Here is a 25465-nt window from a genome sequence, read left to right as displayed (position 1 = left end):
ATTTATTGAGTGCAATCCCTCTACTAAGTGCTTGGGAGAGTAATGATGATGATGATGATGATAATAATAATAATAATAATGACATTTGTTAAGCTCTTACTACGTGCCAAGCACTGTTCTTATGACTCACAGGCCTGTATTCTTTCCATTAGACCACACTGCTTCCCAACACGGTCTAAAGGAACTGTTAACCCAAGAAAAATGATTTTTCTGTCATCATAATCTTAGTACAGATCACATCTCTGGGATATAGATGTGAATTATAACGAATGTTTTCTTAACTAAAATGATACTTTTCCTCGAGTTATGCCTAATTTTTTTATTTCTTTCAAACTCACAATTAGAATATGTCAACAAAACAACAAACAAGCACGTATTTTTTTTCTGACCTCCCTTGAATTATCAATGGATTATCCCAAATTTCATTTTAAAAGAATTATTCATACTTGGCCATTATCCTTATCACTGCCCCTTTCACATCTTTGTTCCTCAGAGTATAGGTTAGAGGGTTCAGCATGGGGATCACCACTGTGTAGAACAGAGACACAACTTTATTCTGCTCCAAGGAGTGGTTGGAGCTGGGCTGCACCTAAGTGAATGCAATGGTTCCATAATATAGAATAATGGCGGTCAGGTGAGAGGTGCAGGTAGAGAAAGCTTTCTGTCTCCTACCCGTTGCCTGGATCCTAGCGATGGCATACAGGATGTGTACCTAAGAGATGACTATTGTTATGAAGGTGCTCAAAATAGTGATGTCAGCAGAGATGGAAGAAATTATTTCAACCAGGTAAACATCAGAACAAGAAAGTTTCAATAATGGAGGGAAATCACAGAAAAAATGATTGAATTCATTGGATCTACAGAAGGCTAAACCAAATGAACAAATGGTGAATAGCACGCTATTTAAACAACCCCCGACATAGGAGGTAGCTATGAGCTGGACACCGACTTTATTGGACATGGAGATGATATAAAGCAGGGGATTGCAGATGGCCACAAAACGGTCATAAGCCATCATAGCCAGTAAGATTCCCCTGAGGTCCCAAAGACAAAGGCAGAACAGAGCTGGGCAACACAGTCAGCAAAGGATATTATGTCTCTCTACTAATTCCTTAAGCATTTCTGGCGTGACAGTTGATGAATAGCAAAAATCGATGAAAGCCAAATGGTTCAGAAAATGCTACATTGGCATGTGAAGTTAGGAACTGGCCCTGATTAACATAATAATATTGAGATTACCCATGACTGTGGCAACATAAACCACGAGAAACAACGTGAAGAGGAAGATCTGAAGGACAGTATCGTCTGTTAATCCCAAAATAACGAACTCTCTCATAGAAGTGTCATTTCCATCAGCCATTTTGTTCAAGACTAAGACTGCGGTTGAAAAAGATAGATTTTAGAAGCATTCCAGTTCTTCCAGCTCTCGCCTTCACACTTACCTTCCCCTTTCACCCAATAATTGTCAGCCTTAGTCCTACCTGCCAAATACTGTAACCATCCCTAACTGTCAATCATTGAGTGGTATTTATTGAGCACTTACTGTGTGCAGAGCATTGTACTAAACACTTTTGAGAGCACCATAAAATTGATAACAATAATAATAATAATAGTAACAATACAGTTGGTAGACATGATTCCTGCTCTCAAGGAGTTTACAGTCTATTGGGTAAGTCAGGCACTAAAAAAATTATAACCAGGAGGCAACAAAGAATTAGGATATGTACATAGGTGCTGAGGGGATGGTGTGCCTAACAAAATGCTTTGAAGGAAAGGACCAAGGTGTAAAGATGAGGCAGAGGGGAAGGAGAATGTTCAGAGAGGTGGAGTAGTGTGATTTAGTGAATACAACACAGGGCTGGGAGTCAGAAGGCCCTGGATTCTATCCTGGACCTGCCACATATCTGATGCATGACCTTTGGCAAGTTACTTAACTTCTCTGGGCCTCAGGTATCTCATCTGTAAAATGGGGATTAAGAGAGTGAGCCCCAAATGGCACAGGGACTGTGTCCAACCTGATTAACTTGTATCTACCCCAGTGCTTAGAATAAGGTTTGGCACATAGTAAGTACTTAACAAGTACCACTATTATCATTCTTATTGTTATCATTATTATTATTAGTAGGTCATGGAAGACCTCTTGGAACAGAAGTGATTTTAATGGCATAGTGGATAGAGCACAGGCCTGGGAGGCAGAAGGTCATATGTTCTAATCCCAGCTCCGTCATGTGTCTGCTGTGTGGTCTTGGGAATGTCACTTCACTTCTCTGTGCCTCAGTTCCCTCATCTGTAAAGTGGGGATTCAAACTGTGAGCCCCATGTGGGACAGGCTTTGTGTCCCACCAGATTTGCTTTTATCCATACCAGCACTTTAGTGCATTGCCTGGCACATAGTAAACACTTGACAAGTACCGCAGTTAATAGGGCTTTACGACAGTGAATATGACGTGGGGAGGGAGTTCCAGGCAGGAAGGAGCATGGGAGCAAAGGGCTGATGGCGAGAAACACCACATTGAGTCACAGTAAGTACGTTGGTGTTAGAAGAGCAGGGTGTGTGGGTTGAGCTGTAGTGGGAGAGGAGCAAGAATAGGTGGAGGGAGAGAACTGTAGTAGACATTTTCTCCAGCTTCCCACCTTCTGCTCATGCCCTCCCCTCTGCCCGAAGTTTCATTCCCTTTTAAATCTATCAGGCCACAGCTCTCCTCAGCCTCAAAATCCTCCAGATGACCCTTCTCCTCCAGGAGGAATTCCTCCATTAATTTTCTTCTCCCCAGGTTTTCTCTTCCCAAAAAATAATCAATCAATCAAACAATCGAATTTATTGAGTGCTTACTGTGTGCAGAGCACTGTACTAAACATTTGGGAGCGGACAACGTAACAGAGTTGGTAGACATGCTCCCTGCCCACAAGGAGTGTACAGTCTAGAGGGGGAGACAGACATTAGAATACATTACAGATATGTACATAAGTGCTGTGGGGCTAGGGTTGGGGTGAATAAAGCTTAAGAATCAAAGTGCAAGGACAATGCAGAAGGGAGAGGAATTAGTGGAAATAAGGGTTTAGTCAAGGAAGAGGTCTCAGCTCTCGGGAACTCAGCTACTCATAGCATTTTGTATATAACAATTTGCATCATTTAAGGACTTATGCATTCCAATATCATTATCAGTTTTCATTATTTTTCTCTTCCTAGCTTTAAACAATTTTTCACTGATCTCCCCTTCTTTAATGTGAGTTACTTGAGGGTGGGGATTGCATCTTTTACATCAAACGTTCTCATTCACATGCTTAGTACAGTGTTTTACACTCTGTAGGTGTTCAGTAAACATCATTGATAGACTGATATAAATATATTCTTCTCCCATTTTTAAGATAAAATTTCTAAGAAAAATGGAGTTTAGAATTATTAATAACTGAAAAAATGTATTAGCAGGCAACAAACTAAATGTATTATTTAGAAATAACTGTTTTGGATTCCTCTCTAGTAAAACTGACTGCATAATTTGGGTAAATACAGAGAGTGCTCTCATGAGAAGCTAATTCTTTGTATAGTATATAAAGATCAATAATACTATCTCCTGAAATCATATCCAAACTCAGTTGCCAGGCTAGCGGATAGAAAGACAGAGAACATAAGACGCCATTCAAGAAAAGCAGAGACCTTCAGAGCTTTGTCAAATTCTACTGCAATATTAACTACAGAATGTCATTTACTAGAGATTCCACACATGCTCTTTCAAACCAGGGTTGACTTCTGATGATAACAAAGAGAGGCAGCTCACAGAATGCACTGTCACCAGGATACAGCAAATGGTGTGGGCGTGGCAGGACAACCTTGCAAAGTGCAAGGAGTTTCACTTCACAACTTTGAAGAATTGCATTTTTGACATTCGATGATTGTGCGATTAAAATCACTAGTAGATCACACATCATTTTTTACTGCTTTGATATATATTCTTGAGATGTGCTCAATTGCAATGTTGCAAAATGTTTCACATGACATCACTGCGCAGGACTGTTTGCCCTGCACCAAACCCAGAGTTCTGTATGCTTTGGTAATGGAGCCCCAAAGAGGACATAGCCAATTCTTTCCCACGTGAGGACAGGAAATGGTCACCCTCCGTAGAATGGCATCCCTAATGGTGGCATCCTTAGGGTGACATCACATGCATTCAGTTACCTACTCAATCATCGCAACTCAGCAAAGGTCTCCTGATGGCTGGGAGTCTTTCTTCTCAGAAAAGTATCTTCCTCATTGACTTCTCTCTGTGCAATCTTCTACCTGATCAAAACTAAAAGCAACAAGACTGGTGTTATAAAGATTTCCCATCTCTCTCCTATTCTCTGACTCCCTTTCCTAGACACTATCCCAGTAGGGCTGTTCAGAAGTCAGGGGGTGGCAGCAGATGGAAATTGGAGTTGGAAGTTGGACCAGAAAGGTATGCTTCTTTCTCAGCTACAGAGAGCAGTAATCCTGCCCTGAATGCCCTGTGAAGGAGTGAGGTGTGGACAATGTGTTGCCATAGTGTGGCTCAGTGGAAAGCGCATGGGTTTGAGAGTCAGAGAACATGGGTTAAAATCCCAGCTTTTCCACTTGTCTGCTGTGTGATCTTGGGCAAGCCACTTCACCTATCTATGCCTCAGTTACCTCATCTGTAAAAATGGGGATTGAAACTGTGAGCCCCACGTGGGACAACCTGATTACGTTGTAACTACCCCAGTGCTTAGAATAGTGCTCAGCACATAGTAAGTGCTTAACAAATTTCATAATTATTGTTATCATTATTATCATTACTTTAGACAATTGAATATGTACTTTAGACTTAGTTGAATATGTACTTTAGACTTAGTTGTAATTCACCCACAAATAAATTCTTTCACAAAAGATGAAAAATGTTGGTGTATTTGCAGAATGTTATTTAGGACAAATACATTGGGTCTAATGACAATTCTACCCATTGTGCTTCTTGAGCGGGAGGAAGGAGACGGCAAAGAGTCTCCTAATATTAAGTAGGTGACAATAGTTTTCTGGCTACCTTCCACTACCGTTTCAGGTCTGATCCCTCTGGTTTATTTCAGGGTCTACCCGAGTCAATTTTGTTAAACCAAATGTTTCATTACACAGTTTGACAACAAAGAGCTTGACAGAAGCGGTAAATGCCATAGATCACCTCACCTTCTAGTTATCGCCCCATATCCCTCCTACCGTTCCTTTCCAAACTCCTTGAACGAGTTGTCTATACGCGCTGCCTCGAATTCCTCAACAACAACACTCTCCTAGACCCCCTCCAGTCTGGCTTCCGTCCCCTACATTCCACGGAAACTGCCCTCTCAAAGGTCACCGATGACCTCCTGCTTGCAAAATCCAACGGCTCATACTCTATACTAATCCTCCTCGACCTCTCAGCTGCCTTCGACACTGTGGATCACCCCCTTCTCTTCAACACGCTCTCTGACCTTGGCTTCACAGACTCTGTCCTCTCCTCGTTCTCCTCGTATCTCTCCGGTCGTTCATTCTCAGTTTCTTTTGCAGGCTCCTCCTCCCCCTCCCATCCCCTTACTGTGGGGGTTCCCCGAGGTTCAGTGCTTGGTCCCCTTCTTTTCTCGATCTACACGCACTCCCTTGGTTGACCTCATTCGCTCCCACGGCTTCAACTATCATCTCTACGCTGATGACACCAGATCTACATCTCTGCACCTGCTCTCTCCCCCTCTCTCCAGGCTCGCATCTCCTCCTGCCTTCAGGACATCTCCATCTGGATGTCTGCCCGCCACCTAAAACTCAACATGTCCAAGACTGAACTCCTTGTCTTCCCTCCCAAACCCTGCCCTCTCCCTGACTTTCCCATCTCTGTTGATGGCACTACCATCCTTCCCGTCTCACAAGCCCGCAACCTTGGTGTCATCCTCGACTCCGCTCTCTCGTTCACCCCTCACATCCAAGCCGTCACCAAAACCTGCCGGTCTCAGCTCCGCAACATTGCCAAGATCCGCCCTTTCCTCTCCATCCACACCGCTACCCTGCTCATTCAAGCTCTCATCCTATCCTGTCTGGACTAGTGCATCAGCCTTCTCTCTGATCTCCCATCCTCGTGTCTCTCCCCACTTCAATCCATACTTCATGCTGCTGCCCGGATTGTCTTTGTCCAGAAACGCTCTGGGCATGTTACTCCCCTCCTCAAAAATCTCCAGTGGCTACCAATCAATCTGCGCATCAGGCAGAAACTCCTCACCCTGGGCTTCAAGGCTGTCCATCACCTCGCCCCCTCCTACCTCACCTCCCTTCTCTCCTTCTACAGTCCAGCCCACACCCTCCACTCCTCCACCGCTAATCTCCTCATCGTACCTCGTTCTCGCCTGTCCCGCCATCGACCCCCGGCCCACGTCATCCCCCGGACCTGGAATGCCCTCCCTCTGCCCATCTGCCAAGCTAGTTCTCTTCCTCCCGTCAAGGCCCTAATGAGAGCTCACCTCCTCCAGGAGGCCTTCCCAGACTGAGCTCCTTCCTTCCTCTTCCCCTCATTCCGCTCTCCATCCCCCCATCTTACCTCCTTCCCTTCCCCACAGCACCTGTATATATGTATATATGTTTGTACATATTTTTTACTCTATTTATTTATTTATTTATTTATTTTACTTGTACATATCTATTCTATTTATTTTATTTTGTTAGTATGTTTGGTTTTGTTCTTTGTCTCCCCCTTTTAGACTGTGAGCCCACTGTTGGGTAGGGACTGTCTCTATATGTTGCCATCTTGTACTTTCCAAGCGGTTAGGTCAGTGCTCTGCACACAGTAAGCGCTCAATAAATACGATTGATGATAGATCCCCCTTCTACGGAATGAAGTCTAATGAGGCAGATAGTAGGACAAAAACTGTGTCTGATCTCCTTCTTGCATAGTTCCCAGAGCTTAACGCAATGCTTGCCATATTATAAGTGCTTAACAAATACCACAATTAAATTTTATGGTTCTCATTACTACTACTTACTACACCAGAGACTACGGACAGGAATACTGCAATGTCAGTCTCAGCAACTAGTCTCATTCACTTAATATTATAATACTACCACATGCTGGGAGAAATGGGCATTTATTGGAGCCAGCAATTGCAATGGTAGCCTGAAATCCAAGAACCTGCTATAGTAGTTCTCATAGTAACAGGTTTTACTGAGTTACTACATTCTAATCGAACATTTACTTCAATAAAAGTCACAAAGACATAAGGAGATGATGATGTTGAGATGATGGTATTTGTTAAGGGCTTACTAGGGTGCCAAGCACTGTTCTAAGCTCTGGGGGACATACAAAATTATCAGGTTGTTTCAGGTAGGGTTCACAGTGTTAATCCCCATTTTACAGATGAGGAGATTGAGGCACAGAAAAGTTAAGTGACTTTCCCAAGGACACATAGCTTATAAGTGGCGGAGCCAGGATTAGAACCCACGATCTCCGATTTCCAAGCCTGAGCTCTTTCCACTAAGCCATGGTGCTACTACACTAAGCCATGTAAACTAAAAGGAAAGATAGGAAACTAAATATAAAGGAAAAAGTACAACAATATGAACTAGGATATTAAGTGTGAAAAATTGGAACTATTTATTGTATTTGTGGTACTAAAGACCACTAGAGCTCCAGAGAGTATCTTGTATTTAATGATATGAACCACAGAAGTCAAAGAAAACTAGAATGATAGTAATAGTGCCCTGCATACCGTAAGCAGTCAATAAATATGATTGATTCATTGATAGATATTGCTATGTAAGTGGTTCATAAACTCTGTAATTCATCTCAGATGTGCAGAAAATGCTAAATCGTGTATTTTTCTAGAGCATTACTCACTCGGTGAACTTAACTGTCTTTGAGCTATACAAAGATCCACTATCTCTAGTATTTTTGCCACCGTATGTGAGAATTCAATTTTGGAAATTAGTTCTCTACTCTGAAATCCAAATAACCCCGTATAACCTGAGACAGTCTTTAGAATTTTCAGATTCTATTCCTTTTGCATCACTTCATTAAAATCTGGGAAGACTGTGAGGGGTTGTGTCCATTCTGATCATCTTGTATTTACACCCAGTTCTTAGTGCAGTGCATGGCACATAGTAAGCACATAATAAAATCTGCTGCATTGTTATGGCTTTAAAATCTAAAATCAGATTTTAAAATCCAAAATCAGATTTTAAAATCCCTTTGAAGTATGAAACTCACCTTTGGAGCAGGAAAGAAAGATCTCTGGATCACAAAGGGATCATTGAGGTATAAATAGCCCTTTATCATGACTGCCATGGGTTTAGGGCATTTGGGAACTGTCTCCCTTGGAGCTACAAGCCAGGGTTACATCTCTCAGTTGGACATCAAAAATGTCCTTTTTCGTATGCGGTAAATTAAAATTGAATGAAACTTAACACTGTTGATATGAGAGGTGGTTGCTAATCTATATTGCTGATCATTCCTGGATCTTGTGAGGAGGTGAATTCAGGTCTTAGTTTAAGATGGTTTGGAGCCATTTCTGCTGAAGAAGGAAAAGAACAGATGAAAAATATCAGCAAAATTAATTGTGAATGTTAGCTCAACTCTACCTCCAGAAACCTCATTGCTTTTTTAAAGTTTTTTTTTAATTCCATTTTCTCAAAAGAAGCAAACATTTCTTCAATGGAAAGATTTTGGGACTAGAAGTCAAATTCTAGGCCCGCCCTGCCACTGACCTACTTGGTAACCTTGAGAAAGAAAGCACTTAATCTCTGTGGGCCTTAGTTAACTCTAAAATGGGAACAAAATATCTGCCTTCCCTCCCTCTAAATTTGTTACCTCTGAAGGGGACAATGACTGTGATACCAATACTTTGTTTATAGTATCCATCAGTGGTATTGAGCACTTACTGTGTGCAGAACACTGCATTAAGCATTTGGAAGAATACAATATAAGAGAGTTGGTAGCTATGTTCCCTGCCCAGAGGGAGTTCAGAGTCTTGAAAAGACCTAACAGGGATTTAATAAATAAACTAAGCATTTACTCTTGCAGATATTGGAATAAGAACTACCCATCTAGGCATAGGAGACTAAATTAATATTTTCCCACTATTCAAGTCTATCCACTAACCTGTTCCAATGTCAGGAATTCTCTCCTACTCAATGTAAAGTCATCAATATATCTCTTTCCAGATAAATCCCTTTATATCTATGTGTGTTCCTCATGGTGTTGGATTACATTGATTCCTAGCCTTTCTTTTAATAAACTTTTGAAAATTTGAAGACTTGTTTTAACAGTATTTGTTAATTACTTACAATGTGTCAAACACTAAGATAGACACAAGGTTGCCAAATTACACACAGTCCCTGTTCTACATGGGGCTCACAGTCTAAGCAGGTACTGAATCCCCATTTTATGGATGAGGGAACTAAGGTATAAAGAGGTTACATGACTTTTCTAAGGTCACATAGCAGGCAAGTGGCAAAACTGGGATTAGAACCCAGGTCTTCTTAACTCCCAGGCCCATGATTTCTCCATTAGGCCCAGCTGCTTTTCAAGGCCATTGTTAATTCATCCTCAACTTTACCTCCTAGCATCAGTTTTTAACAACATTTCTGTATATGTTCCATTTTGTAAGCGTTTGCAACAACACTGACCACTTGCATGTTCTTTGTATTCTGGGTCTCTGTGGGAATGTGAGTGGCAGGGGTCAGAGTGCAAGAGGTTCTGTACAGACTATTAGAGCTATGATCAATTCCTTTCCCACAGATACTCTGTGCTGCCTGACATGTCTATTTTTATCCTGGAGAGATAAACTTTCCCTTTCCTTTCTGTTTCCCTTGCCTGGGGGAAGGATTGACACCACCAGTTAAGGTCTATGGCTAAATGTGATGGATTCAGCCTGGAAAGGGCAGAAATGGCAAGCTGGGCTGTCTGCCATAATGTGTTGCCTTAAATCCAGGTCTCATTAGCCTCCTTATGAATAGATTTCTGCTGGGGACTCTGTATACATTTTCAATAATTTCCCAAGATAATTCTTCCGTATGGGATAAGGGATTCAAGAAATGTCTTAAGACACAGAATCCTTCCCACCCATGGCACCTAATTAAAAGCAGAACATATCCATAGCTATTGACTGCTTGGCGTTCAGAATCTTTGCAGGCATTGTCCTCAAAATTGGTTTGCCAAGGCTTCAAACCTGAACTGGACAACGAAAAGGAACACCCTCTCTCCTTGCAGTAATTTAAGGTCTTGCACTTAGTACAGTGTTTGATACAAACGAACCACTTAACCAATACCACAGTTTATCATTACCATTATTGTTATTAATAATAAGATCCATCAGATGGATGTGGCAGAGTTTTTGTCCTATGATTTCAATTCTTTGGTGAGCTACTGCACCGGCTGCTCCCTGAAACAGCCTTGTGAGATCAGTGGCTATTGAGTATTTGGTCTGTGGAATAGTAATTATAATTATGGTACTTGTTAGGGGCATACTATGTGCCAAACACAGTTCTAAAAACTACAGTGGTGGACAGGGTGGACACAGTCCCTGTCGCTCATGGGGCTCACACTCTTTAACCCTATTAACTGATGAGGTCACTGAGGCCCAGAGAAGTGAAGTGACTTGTCCAAATTCACACAGTGGACAAGTGTTGAAGCCAGGATTAGTTTCTGTGCTCCATCCATTCAGCCAAGCTGCTTCTATCTGAACTCTTTTGTCCTGGAGTCCAAGGACCCATGAACACTCATTCAATCACTCAATCAGTGGTATTTATTGAGCACTTATAGAATGCAGAGCACTGTTCTTCATGCTTCGGAGGTATAATTCAATACAACAGAGTTGGTAAATTTGATCCATAGGAAGCTTACAGTATTTGGGGGGAGACAGACATTAAAATTGATTAGGGAAAGGGAAGATAGTAGCATGATAGGGGAAATAGCCCAGCATTGATAGAAGTGGTGTGGCCTAATGGATAGAGTTTGGGCCTGGCAGTCAGAAGGACCTATGTTCTAATTCTGACTCTGCCACTTGTGACCTTGTGGAAGTCACTTCACTTCTGTCTGCCTCAGACACCTCATCTGTACAACGGGGATTTGAGACTGTGGAAGTCTGAGGAAAACCTCTTCATTCCTGGGATAGTGAGCATAAGAAATTAATTATGGTAGGAATTTATATAGGCCAACAATATCAGCAGGCTCGAGAGGGGTTTGGATAATGCATGGGAAAGTGTAGCAAAATGAGTTTTAGCAATGGAAGTTATGAATACTGAATGGTATACTCCCAGGCTCTATAGTTAAGGAGGGAAATTTTCACATGAATCCTCCAAGAATCCTGGTGTCCCTATGGGGAAGAGAACACTGAGCTGAGTGAACACAGATCAATATATCAGTATTTTTCATGGTATTTGTTAAGTTCTTACCAGGTGCCAGGTGAAAATAAGAGTGAGCCCTCTGCAGTAGGTCCAGCCACTTCAAGCAGAAAGGATTCCATTGTTCTACGTTCAGATGTCCCAGACATTGCACCAATTAGAAAGAGGAGACATTGCATGAAAAAAAATGTTGGAACAGAACCTAAGGTGTCTTCTCAAGAACCTCAGCCATAAGAAAAAAACTGGTTGTCTATATTTTAAACTACCGTGAAAAAGAAAGAAACATCCATGGTGGAAGCTACCTTTAAGGAATGTCTACATGTTTTCCTCTGTTATCTGTCTCACAAGTCTACATGTTTTGTTTTGTTGTCTGTCTCCCCTTTTAGACTGTGAGCCCATTGTTGGGTAGAGACCGTCTCTATATGTTGCTGACTTGTACTTCCCAAGAGCTAGGTACAGTGCTCTGTACACCATAAGTGCTCAATAAATACGATTGAATGATGAATGAATAAATCCATCTCTGCCTCCTTACCAATGGCTTTAAAACACTCATTGGCCTTGCCCCCTTCTACCTCATTTCGCTGCTCTCCTACATAGACCAGCCTGCACACTTTGCTCCTCTAATGCCCAACTATTCAGTGTACTTCGATCTCATCTATCTCACCACCACCCCTTCATCCATGCCCTGTCTCTGGCTCGGAACACCCTCCCTTTTCATATCCTAAGGACAAATACTCTCCCCTCATTGTATCATTTCCGTAGTGTAGTGGTTATCATGTTCGCCTAACATGTAAAAGGACCTCCATTCAAAACCGGGTGGAAACATTGAAATTTTAGAAGCAGCGTGGCTCAGTGGAAAGATCCCGGGCTTGGGAGTCAGAGGTCATGGGTTCTAATCCTGGCTCCACAACTTGTCAGCTGTGTGATTTTGGGCAAGTCACTTAACTTCTCTGGGCCTCAGTTCCCTCATCTGTCAAATGGGGATGAAGACTCTGAGCCCCACGTGGGAAAACCTTATCACCTTGTATCCCCCCCAGCGCATAGAACAGTGCTTTGCACAAAGTAAGCGCTTAACAAATGCGATGATGATGATGATGATGATTATTATTATTATTAAAAGCCTTACCGAAAGCACATCTCGTCCAAGAGATGTTCCCTGACTGAGCCCTTACTTTTTTCCCACTTCTGTCTACATCACCCTTACTTGTTTCATTTATTCATCCCCTGCCCCACAGCACTTCTGTACCTACCCAGAATTTGTTTATTTATATTAATGTCTGTCCCCTCTTTAGACTACAAGTTTTTTATGTGCAGGGAATTTGTCTGTTATAATCATGTATTGTACTCTCCCAAGCCTTTAGTACAATGCCCTGCATGCATGAAGTCCTCAATAAATACTATGGATTGATTGACTGAACATGGTTGGTACACATGTTCCCTAACCACAACTCATAAAAGCGATTTATGGTTGAAAACAGACCCAAAATCCCAAAATGTCACACAAATCATACTAACCCAGTTTCATTATCAAAATGTTATTATCCAGTATTACAAAATAACAAACATTTTTACCCATCATCTTAATCACTACGCCCTTCACATCCTTGTTCCTCAGAGTATAGATTAGACGGTTCAGCATGGGAAGCACTACTGTGTGGAACAGAGACACAACTTTATTCTGCTCCAAAGAGTGGCTGGAACTGGGCTGCATGTAAGTGAATGCAAGGGTTCCATAATATAGAATAATGCCAGGTGGGGGGTGCAGGTAGAGAAAGCTTTCTGTCTCCCATCGCTTGCCTGGATCCTCATGATGGTAGTTAAGATGTATACATAGGTGATGACTGTGGTAAGGACGGTGCTCAATATAATGATGGCAGCAGAGATGGAAGAAAAATTTGTACCAGGTGAATGTCAAAGCCAATGTTCCATTAAGACTGGAACATCACAAAAGAAACGATTGATTTCACTGGGTACACAGAAGGCTAAATTAAATTAAAAGAGGTAGATAGCACACAATTCAAACAGCCCCCCAAATAGGAAGCAGTTATGAGCTGGATGCAGACCCTATTGGACGTGGAGATGGCATAGAGCAGGGGATTACAGATAGCTACATTCATTCATTATAATTCAATTGTATTTATTGAGCGCTTACTGTGTGCACAGCACTGTACTAAGCGCTTCGGGAGTACAAGTTGGCAACATATATAGACCCAACAATGGGCTCACAGTCTAGAAGGGGGAGACAGACAACAAAACAAAACATGTAGACAGTTGTCAAAGTCTTCAGAACAAATATAATTTAAGCTATATGTACATAATTAACAAAATGAATAGGATAGTAAATATAATAATAATAATAATAATAACGGTATTTATTAAGTGCTTACTATGTGCCAAGCACTGTTCTAAGCGCTGGGGAGGTTACGTGGTGATGAGGCTGTCCCACAGGGGGCTCACAATCTTAATCCCCATTTTACAGATGAAGGAACTAAGGCACAGAGAAGTTCAGTGACATGCCCAAAGTCACACAGCTGACAATTGGCAGAGCTAGGATTTCAACCCATGACCTCTGACTCCAAAGCCCATGCTCTTTCCACTGAGCCACGCTGCTTCTAGAGTATATACTGCATATACAAGTGCTGTGGGGAGGGGAAGGAGGTAGGGCTGGGGGATGGGGAGGAGGAGAGGAAAAAGGGGGCTCAGTCTGGGAAGGTCTTTTGGAGGCGGTGAGCTATCAGTAGGGCTTTGAAGGGAGGAAGAGAGCTAACTTGGCGGATGTGTGGAAGGAGGGCATTCCAGGCCAGGGGAAGGACGTGGGCCAGGGGTCGACAGTGGGACAAGCAAGAACGAGGTACATTGAGGAGGTTAGCAGCAGTGGAGTGGAGGGTGCAGGATGGGCTGTAGAAGGAGAAGAGGGAGGTGAGGTAGGAGGGGGCGAGGTGATGGAGAGTCTTGAAGCTGAGAGGAAGGAGTTTTTGCTTGATTTGTAGGTTGACAGGCAGCCACTGAAGATTTTTGAGGAAGGGAGTAATATGCCCAGAGGGCTCCTGCACAAAGATGATCCGGACAGCAGAGTGCAGTATAGACTGAAGTGGGGAGAGACAGGAGGATGGGAGGTCAGAGAGGAGGCTGATGCAGTAATCCAGTCAGGATAGGATGGGAGATTGAACCAGCAAGGTAGCGGTTTCGTTGGAGAGGAAAGGGCGGAAATTGGCGATGTTGTGGAGGTGAGACCAGCAGGTTTTGGTGACAGATTGGACGTGTGGGGTGAACGAGAGAGCGGAGTCGAGGATGACACCAAGGTTGTGAACCTGTGAGAGAGGAAGGACGGTAGTGCCGTCTACAGTGATGGGAAAGTCAGGGAAGGGGCAGGGTTCAGTCTTAGAAATATTGAGTTTAAGATGGCGGGCAGACATCCTGATGGAGATGTCCTGAAGGCAGGAGGAGACCCGAGCCTGAAGGGAGGGAGAGAGAGCAGAGGCAGAGATGTAGATTTGGGTGTCGTCAGCGTAGAGATGATAGTTGAAACTGTGGGAGCAAATGAGTTCACCAAGGGACAGAGTGTAGCTAGAGAACAGAAGGGGACCAAGAACGTACCCTTGAGGAACCCCTACAGTAAGGGGATGGGAGGGGGAGGAAGAGCCCGCAAAAGAGACTGAGAATGAGCGGCCAGAGAGATAAGGGCAGAACCAGGAGAGGACAGAGTCTGTGAAGCCAAGGTTGGATAGCGTTTTGAGGAAAAGGGGGTGGTTCACAGTATTGAAGGCAGCTGAGAAGTCGAGGTGGATTAGGATAGAGTAGGAGCCGTTGGATTTGGTAAGAAGGAAGTCATTGGTGACCTTTAAGAGGGCAGTTTCGGTGAAGTGTAGGGGACGGAAGCCAGATTGGAGGGGTTCCAGGAGAGAGCTGGTGTTGAGTTATTCGAGACAGCGAGTGTAGATGACTCGTTCTAGACATTTGGAAAGGAATGTTAGAAGGGAGATAGGGCGATAACTAGAAGGTAAGGTGGTTCAAGAGAATCAATCAATCAATCCATCAATCGTATTTATTGAGCCCTTACTGTATTCAGAGCACTGTACTAAGCGCTTGGGAAGAACAAGTTGGCAACATATAGAGTCAGTCCCTACCCAACAGTGGGCTCAGAGTCTAGAAGGTGGAGACAGAGAACAAAACCAAACATACTAACAAAATAAAATATATAGAATAGATATGTACAAGTTAAATAAATAAATAAATAAATAAATAAATAAATAAATAAATAGAGTAATAAATATGTACAACCATATATACATATATACAGGTGCTGTGGGGAAGGGAAGGAGGTAAGATGGGGGTGATGAAGAGGGGGACGAGGGGGAGAGGAAGGAAGGGGCTCATTCTGGAAAGTGCTCCTGGAGGAGGTGAGCTCTCAGTAGGGTCTTGAAGGGAGGAAGAGAGCTAGCTTGGCGGGTGGGCAGAGGGAGGGCATTCCAGGCCCGGGGGATGACGTGGGACGGGGGTCGATGGTGGGACAGCCGAGAACGTGGCACGGTGAGGAGATTAGCGGCAGAGGAGCGGAGGGTGCAGGGTAGGCTGTAGAAGGAGAGAAGGGAGGTGAGGTAGGAGGGGGCGAGGTGATGGAGACCCTTGAAGCCGAGGGTGAGGAGTTTCTGCCTGATGCACAGACTGATTGGTAGCCACTGGAGATTTTTGAGGAGGGGAGTAACATTCCCAGAGCGTTTGTGGACAAAGAGAATCCGGGCAGCAGCATGAAGTATGGATTGAAGTGGGGAGAGACATGAGGATAGAAGATCAGAGAGAAGGCTGATGCAGTAGTCCAGACGGGATAGGATGAGAGCTTGAACGAGCAGGGTAGCGGTTTGGATGGAGAGGAAAGGGCGGATCTTGGCAATGTTGTGGAGCTGAGACTGGCAGGTTTTGGTGACGGCTTGGATGTGAGGGGTGAATGAGAGAGCGGAGTCGAGGATGACACCAAGGTTGCGGGCTTGTGAGACGGGAAGGATGGTAGTGCCGTCAACAGAGATGGGAAAGTAAGGGAGAGGGCAGGGTTTGGGAAGGTTTTTTTAGGATGGGGGAGACATCGGCGTGTTTGGAGTCAGAGGGGAAGGAACCAGTGGGGAGTGAGTGGTTGAAGATGGAAGTTAAACAGGGGAGGAGGGAAAGGAAGAGAGATTTCATAAGATGAGAGGGAATAGGGTCTGAAGCACTGGTAGATGGAGTAGCACTTGAGAGGAGGGAGGAGATCTCATCTGAAGATTCTACTGGGAATGATGGGAGAGTAGTGGAGAAGGTTGAGAGCGGCGGAGTTGGAGAAGGGGGAGAAGTGACTTTGGGGAGCTCAGACCTGATGGAGTTAATTTTTTTAATGAAGTAGGAGGCTAGTTTTTTGGGGGTGAGGGATGGAGGAGGGGAAGGAACAGCGGGCCTGAGAAGGGAATTAAATGAACGGAAGAGCTGACAGGGATGATGGACATGGGTGTCAATAAGGGAGGAGAAATAGTTTTGCCTGGCAGGGGAGAGGGCAGAGTTAAGGCAAGAAAGGATAAACTTGAATTGAACACGGTTGGCTTGGTGTTTAGACGTTCGCCAGCAGCGTTCAGCAGCCCGAGCATAAGATCGAAGGAGGCAGACAGTGGCAGTGATCCAACGCTGTGGGTTAGTGGTACGAGAGTGGTGAAGGGAAAGACGAGTGAACGAGTTGAGTTGAGTAGAAAGGGTAGAGTTGAGAGCAGTAATCTTGTCATCGAGATTGGATAGAGAGGAAAGGGAGGCGAGGTGGAATATGATGCGCTGAGAAAGATGGATGGGGTCGAGAAAGTGGAGGCCTCTGTGAGGTAGTAATATAGATTTACAGGGGAGAGGACTGTGAGTGAGGAGGCAGGTGAGAAGGTTATGATCAGGGAGAGGGATTTCAGAGTTGGTGAGGGTGGAGATAGTGCAGCGGTAGGAGATAATGAGGTTGAGGATGTGACCAAGTCGGTGAGTGGGCGAGGTAAGGTAGAGCAGGAAGTTGGCAGCGTCGAGGAGAGATAGAAGGAGGGTGGCAAAGGAGTCACCAGGGACATCCATGTGGATGTTGAAGTCTCCGAGGATCAGAGTGGGCATGGAAAAAGAGAGAAGGAAGGTGAGAAAGGGGTCAAAATCATTAAAGAAGTTAGAAGTGGGGCCAGGATGGTGGTAGATGATGGCTACAAGAATCTGGAGTGTGTGGTCGTGGTGAATAATGTGGGCTTCGAAGGAGGGGAAGGAAAGGGAAGGTGGAGGATGGATACTGCGAAAGCGACATTGCAGAGAGAGAAGGAAGCCGACACCTCCTCCTTTTCTGGTGAATCTGGGGGAGTGGGAGAAGAAGAGGACTCCACTGTAGAGAGCAGCAGAAGAGACCGTGTCATCCGGAGTGTACCATGTTTCAGTTAGGGCAAGGAGTAGTAGTTATAATAATAATAATAATAATAATAATAACATTTATTAAGTGCAAAGCACTGTTCTAAACGCTGAGGATGTTACAGGGTGATTAGTCAAATCAGGATTGGAACTCAGGACTTTCTACTCTCAAATCTGTGTTCTACCCATTAGGTCACACTGCTTCTTGAAGCAGCTGGAGTTGAGTGAGCACAATATATGGAGATATTATTATCAACATCCTGCCCCAGTGATATTTTATAATTGCTTAGATTCCTACTCAACAAGAGCTCTGTAGGGTTGTCACCTCTGGGTAATCAGATCCCAGAGTTCCTTTAGCTAAACATGCACAGTCTCCCACCTGCACAGAAGGAGCAGACTCCTTTCTAGACTGTGAGCCAGCTGTTGGGTAGGGACCGTCTCTATATGTTGCCAACTTGTACTTCCCAAGCGCTTAGTACAGTGCTCTGCACACAGTAAGCGCTCAATAAATACGATTGATTGATTGATTTAGGTTATCATATTTAAATTATCTTAAGAGGTTTGCCTTTTTGCCTTTGGAGAGTTTGTTTTATAGAATATGATACTCTTTCATTTCAGTCTTTCCAAATTTCAGTGTTTCCATCAGTTCTTCATCTTTTGTGGCTCATTTTGTACTTACTGCTCTGATATCCTATGACCTGAGATAACTTAGTCCCTTTGAATTCAATTTAATGATGCACAAAACCCAATAAGCGTCTCACCTTCTGTTCCAATGAAATCAATTCCCAGAGAGCAACACAGAATGAAGCGTGGAACCTGGAAGAATATTCCCTTCATTTCAAATAACAATGAAAAGTTCTAGAGGTAGGGATAGGCTGATTTATTCTGATTACTTGACACTTGTCCACATGTTTTGTTTTATTGTCTGTCTCCCCCTTCTAGACTGTGAACCCGTTGTTGGGTAGGGACCGTCTCTATATGTTGCCAATTTGTACTTCCCAAGCTCTTAGTACAGTGCTCTGCACGCAGTAAGCTCTCAATAAATATAATTGAATGAATGAATGAACAAGAATGGCAGATTTTCTTAGATTTTCTGGTTCCTTCTCTACAGACATTGGGGAAATAGGAAAAAAAGAGTACATCTGCCCCATCTAAGCTGCTATATTTTTGCTTGATACAAAGGGTTTGCAGATGGATTTTTTTTTGAAAATAGGTTGTCAAATAAATTCATGCAAACGGACCCATAAGATCAAATCCAAAAAAAAAGAATCAGGTGGAAAAGAAGCTATTCCCAAAAAGATCAGGCTTTTTACAGTTTTTAATCTCAAATTTATTTTATTTAAAATTGATTTGGACATTGCTTAAAATGCAACATACTGAATGAGACATCACATTTGAGAGGCGGTGTGGTCTAATGGGTAGTGTACTGGCCTGGGAGTCAGAAAGACCTAGGTTGTAATCCCAGCTCTACTTGTCTGCTGTATGACCTTGGGCAGGTCTTTTCATTTCTTTGTACCTCAGTCACCCCATCTTTAAAATGGGGGTTAAGACTGTGAGCCCCATGTGGGACATGGACCATGTCCAACCTGATTAGCTTGTATCTACCCCAGCATTTTGTACACTATCTGGCAAAAAATGAGCACTTAACAAATACTTTTTTTGCTTACTTTAACAAAAATACATATGATTTTGTTATATTTACAATAACCCCAACCCAATTTGCCTGCAATAACAAAAAAGTTTGGGAAATTTCAGTTAAAAAGTGGACTCTAGGGCCAGGTCCTCTTGAATGATAAGAACCTATAATTTATATTTGGAAATGTAAGAGTCAACATGATGGTAGCATAGATGGAAGAGCATTACAGAACAAATAAAAATCCCCTCTTACCCTAGTCATTCCCTATTAGTGTGTCAGGTACTATGAAAGGTGCATTCCCACACTGAGTCAACTAGTGGCCATTTAGCAATTTATGCAGTACTAGAAAATGTCAATCATTAGTATTTGTTGAGCTCTTACTGTGTGGGGAGGGGTTATATTAAGCGATGGACAAGATGGCCCCCGAGTGGTTAGATTAATTTATTGCACAGGGACTGAGTGCCTAATAAACAACAAGTCAAGTCACTGAGCACCTGCACTAAGACTGAGGAAACACCAGAAGCAGAAGACTCGGGATCTGACTTCAGGAGGCTTGCATACTTAGATATAGAATAAGGGCTGGAAGACAGCTGAGCCCAGTGAGGACCACAGGAAGAATGTGAGCAGCCCTCTCTCAGGAACTAAAGGAATCATGCTTGGGTCTGAATTAATGGAATCAAATGTAATTTTGTCATCATTTACTCTAATGCCACTTCCTTTCCATTTACTATCAGATGATCCACATGCATTAGGAAGATGGACCAGGGCAATATAACTGCTGTCAGCGAATTCATTCTATGGGACTCACTGATCTCCCAGAATTCCAGCTGCTTCTAGTTTTGGTGTTCCTGGCAATCAATCTGATCAGCCTTTTGGGAAATGTCCCACGATTGTGCTAGTCACAATCGACTCTCGACTTAACACCCTAATGTAATTCTTTCTTGGCAATTTGTCTGCCTTGGATCTTTTATATTTTTCCACCGTTGATCCCAAGATGCTCACAGACTTCTTTCTGGAGGCAAGAACTATTTCCTTGATAGAATGTACTATTCAGATGTATCTCTTTGTGGCTTATGTATCCGAGTAGTGTTACCTCCTGGCAGTCAGGGCATACAATCGCTTCATGGCAATCTGCAACCCTATGCTCTACATGGTTGTTATGTCCGCCAGAGTTTGCACTCAGCTCATGCTTGGTTCATATCTCATTGGCTTTCTCCAGGGACTAATTTAGGTGCTGCTAATATTTTGTCTACCATTTTGCAAGCCAAATATCATCAATCATTTCTTCTGTGACCTCCCTCAATATTAAAATTATCATGCAGTAACACCATGCCCAGTGAGGTCTTGCTTTTCAGCCTGTGGGTTTTCAATGGAACTGTCACCTCTCTGGAAATTGTGGTGTCTTACATATATATCCTCATCACCATCCTGAAGGTCTGTTTTGCAGCAGGGAGATGGAAGGCCTTCTCCACCTGTGCCTACTAACTAACGGTGGTTGGCCTATTATACAGAACCACCATCTTCATATACATTTGGCCCAGTTCACAGTACTTGTCAGAGAATGACAAAGTGGTTTCTGTGTTTTATACTCTTGTGATACCAATGTTGAATCCTCTGATCTACAGCCTGAGAAACAAGGATGTGAAAGATGCATTGTGGAAAATAACACAAAGAAAACAATCGTCTTGGAGGATGTAATACATTTCTCATGTAAAATGATGAATTTCTGTCAAGATGCATGTTCTTGTCAAGATGTATGTTCTTGTCAAGGTAGTTCTGTAAATTGTGCATTGTATCTTTGGATCAGGGATTGAGATATTTACATTCAACAGCAGTTGCTAAAATGCCATAGGCAGGGCATGCTATGCCTGTACAAGCAAGCCAGGTGCGAAAAACCATAGCTAACGAGAAAATTAAGGCCATTATATAGATAATTCTAAGGCAGAATGGTTTCAGACTGAATTGTCTTTCACGTCTCCATATGTAGTCCTTTTATTGGACGGTTTTGCCCTCAGGAGTGTAATCCCTCCTGTATTCAAATGTTGCTGAAACGACCCAATCGTTGGCAATTAGGGCCATAATGAGGGACTGGAATTCTTTGCATCAGTGTTCCACAGGCCATTTTGCTAAAAATAATACCACGTGAAAAGGAACACTCATGATTAGGGTTTCTATTTCTAACATCGTAAAATAATTTATCTTTGGCCTTTTGTGCTTTATCTAAATATAATTAATCTTTGAATTATTTCCACATTATTGTAACTCAAGTGGAATTTTGTCCCTTCACTAAGGAATGAAGGATCAGCAGTTTGAAATGAAGAGGCAAAGCAAAAGTGCAACGAGCAATTTTTTTACAAGCTTTTCAAGAAAGAGATTGAGAGAAGTTTCAGTAGTTCTTGTGTGTGCCCAAGAGCTTACCTTCTCCCATTTCTGCCTCAGGACAAAAATCTGAAAAGAGGCAGGAGAAAAGAGATTGCAGAAAATCCTCAATCAATCACTCAATCAATGGCATTTAGAGAAGAGACTTAGTACTTAGAGAAGCAGCGTGGCTCAGTGGTAAGAGCACAGGCTTTGGAGTCAGAGGTTATGGATTCAAACCCTGGCTCTGCCAACTGTCAGCTGTGTGATTTTGGGCAAGTCACTTAACTTCTCTGTGTCTCAGTTACCTCATCTGTATAATGGGGATTAAGACTGTGAGCCCCCCTTGGGACAGCCTGATCACCTTGTAACCTCCCCAGTGCTTAGAACAGTGCTTTGCACATAGTAAGTGCTTAATAAATGTTGTTGTTGTTTCATTATTATTATTATTATTATTATTATTATTATTATTATTATTATTATTATTTATGGAGCTTCTATTCTGTGCTAAGCATTGTCACAGCATGACCTAGTGGAAAGAGCACGGGCCTGGGAGTCAGAGCACCTGGGTGCTAATCCCAACTCTGGCACCTGCCTGCAGAGGGTCCTAAGGTGAGTCACTTCACTTCTCTTTGCCTCCAATTACTTAGTTGTACAAGGGGATTCAGTGACTGTTCTCCCTCTTACTTAGATTGTGAATCTCATGTAGCAGATGGACTGTACCCAGCCTTTGTCTCTTCCCTAGTGCTTAATACATTTTTTTGCATGTAGTAAGCACTTAACAAATATTATTATTATTATTATTATTATTATTATTATTATTATTATTATTTATTATTACAACACAGCTGATAGATTCGATCCCTGATATTGGGGAGCAAATACCTCCAGGTAGAGGCACAGGAATCTGGGTACTTCTCACAGAAAGCAAAGGGAGAAATTCAGCTTCTGATTTCAGCTCTGCAGTGTTGAATTAAGTCCTTAGTTGTGAAAGGTTTTAGTAACAATAATAATAATTGTGGTATTTGTTAAGCACTTACTATGTGACTGTACTAAGCGCTGGAGTGATTGGGTTGAACACACTGTCCCACATCAGCTCACATAATTAATCCCCATTTTACAGACAATGTAAATTAATCACAGAGAAGTGAAACGACTTTCCCAATGTCGCACAGCAGACAAGTGACCGAGTTAGAATTAGAACCCAGGTCCTTCTGACTCCCAGGCCTGGGCTCTCCACTACATCACACTTCTTCTCCAAGCAGTTTTCTGGTACATTTTACTTCAGGTTGTCATTGTTCTGTGCAAAGTGGACTAGACTGCTCTGCACATCGCCTTACTTGTGTCCTCTTAGAGCAGCCACCAAACTGGAGCAACTCTTGCTCAACTCTTGAGCAACACATCTCCACCAAGAAGCCTTCCATGATTAATCCCTCATTTCCTTTTATCCCAACCCCTTCTGCAACTTCCTGATTTGCTCTTTTTATTCACCCCTCACCCCATCCCCACAGCACTTATGTACATATCTCTAATTTATTTATTCATATTAATGCCTGTCTTCCCCTCTAGTCCGCAAGCACATTGTGGGCAGGGAATATAACTGTTATGGTCTTATATTGTATTCTCCCAAATGCTTAGTACAGTGCTCTGCACACAGTAAACGCTCAGTATAATTGATTGATTGGACTTGGATGACTGTCTCAAGGACCTTTGAAAGGAAAGCTTACAAGGAAACTTGATGCTTAACGACACTCATATTGTAGTGGGCACAGTAGTAAAAGCAGAGGCCTGCAAGTCACAGGACCTATATTCTAATCGCAGCTCTGCCACGTGCCTCCTGAGTGACTTTGGATGCTTCTCTGTTACTCAATTTTTTCATCTGTTAAATGAGGAATAAATACCTGTCTCCTTCCTTCATAGACTGCTCAGTTCCACTCCATTTGAACTTGCTGTGAGCAGGGAACCTGTCTACCAACTCTGTTGTACTCTCCCAAGTGCTTGATATAGTGCTTGACACACATTAAGCGCTCAATAAATACCAGTGAGGATGATAAGAAACAGATCTCACAGCCCCCCTAATCCAGCCCAGACCCAGTCTTAGCCAATATTTCCACATATTGGGCAGAGAACTGCAGACATGCCTGAGAAGCAGCATGGCCGAGGGGAAAGAGCACACACCTAGAAACCAGTAGATCTGAATTCTATCTCTTGCCACCTGTCTGTTGTGTGACCTTGGGCAAATATTTCACTGTGTCTAAATTTCCTCATCTGTAAAATGGGGTTCAATACTTGCTTTCACTCCCTCTTAGGGCAAATATTTCACTGTGTCTAAATTTACTCATCTGTAAAACTGGGTTCAATACTTGTTTTCACTCCCTCTTAGACTATGAGCCCAAGGTCTGAACTCTCTGAACTGATTATCTTGTATTTCTTCCTCTCCATCCCCCTAGCCCTACCTCCTTCCCCTCCCCACAGCACTTGTATATGTGGTTGTACGTATTTATTACTCTATTTATTTTACTTGTACATATTTATTTTATTTATTTTATCTTGTTAATATGTTTTGTTTTGTTGTCTGTCTCCCTGTTCTAGACTGTGAGCCTGTTGTTGGATAGGGACCGTCTCTATATGTTGCCAACTTGTACTTCCCAAGCGCTTTGCACACAGTAAGCACTCAATAAATAGGATTGAATGAATGAATGAATACCCCAGATCCTAATATAATGCTTGGCACAGAGTAAGTGGTGAACAAATACCCCAATTATTATTTTGGTTACTGAACACAAAAATCACTTTAAACATGCTTTACTAGTAGTGTTCCATTTTCATAAGGCTATAAAATATTTCCCAACATTCCCTGCCTCTCCCATCTCCTTCTAGGCTGTAAGCTCCTCGTGGACAAGTAACATGTCTACCCGCTGTATTGTACTGTACTCTTCCATGAACTTAGTACAGTGCTCTGGACACAGTAAGCACTCAATAAATTTGATTGATTGATTGATCTACCAATACACCCCTATTTCCTTTTTCTCCTTGGGTTGAAAGAACATGAACACATACTTCTTCTCAGGCCATATTTCACCCTATCCTTGCAGAGAAGCTGCACGGCCTAGTGGATAGAGCTAATGCCCGAGCAGGATGGATTCAGTGACTGAAGCAGTGGGGTAACAGAATGGGTTTAGGGAATTAGAACGTTCCATCCTCCTAAACGTGCTCCCATCTCAGGCTTATCTGCTCACCCACACCCACCCTCACCAAACTAAGCCCCCACCCCATCCCTGCCCTCCATGCTGGCATAGAATGTAGAGAGGGGATCCGTTCAAAGTCTTAGTGAGGCAGTCTGTCTATGAAGAGCTATCCTTCATAACCCGTCATGCCCAACTTCCATCATACCCCACCTACAATCAATCAATCATATTTATTAAGTGCTTACTGCATGCAGAGCACTGTACTCAGTGCTTGAGAGAGTACAGAGGTTGTAGGTATAGAGTAAGCAAGGTGGTTGAATGCTTTATAGCCAATAGTAAGGAGTTTCTGTTGGACGCTGAGGTGGATGGGCAACAAATGGAGGTTCTTGAGTGAGGAAACATGGACTGAAACCTTTTGTAGAAAAATGATCCTACAACTACCTAGGGTCTGAGAACCTGCCCATGGGGAAGGCTTTGTTAAATTAAAAAAAAATGGTATTCGTTAAGTGCTTTTTACATGGCAAACACTGTACTAAGCTCTGGGATAAATACAAGCTT

The 25465-nt window shown here is 42.9% G+C and overlaps 1 pseudogene; it reads right to left on the bottom strand.

The window, feature by feature from the left end:
* Window positions 1-436: 436 nt before the first annotated feature.
* On the bottom strand, window positions 437-1360 carry LOC119924233 (annotated as a pseudogene).
* Between the last annotated feature and the right edge of the window lie 24105 nt (window positions 1361-25465).

The sequence above is a fragment of the Tachyglossus aculeatus genome, unplaced genomic scaffold (genome assembly GCF_015852505.1).
Source record: "Tachyglossus aculeatus isolate mTacAcu1 unplaced genomic scaffold, mTacAcu1.pri scaffold_89_arrow_ctg1, whole genome shotgun sequence".
Classification (NCBI taxonomy): Eukaryota; Metazoa; Chordata; class Mammalia; order Monotremata; family Tachyglossidae; genus Tachyglossus; species Tachyglossus aculeatus.
Note: the sequence above shows the minus strand (reverse complement) of the source record. Positions and strands in the feature narration are given on the sequence as shown.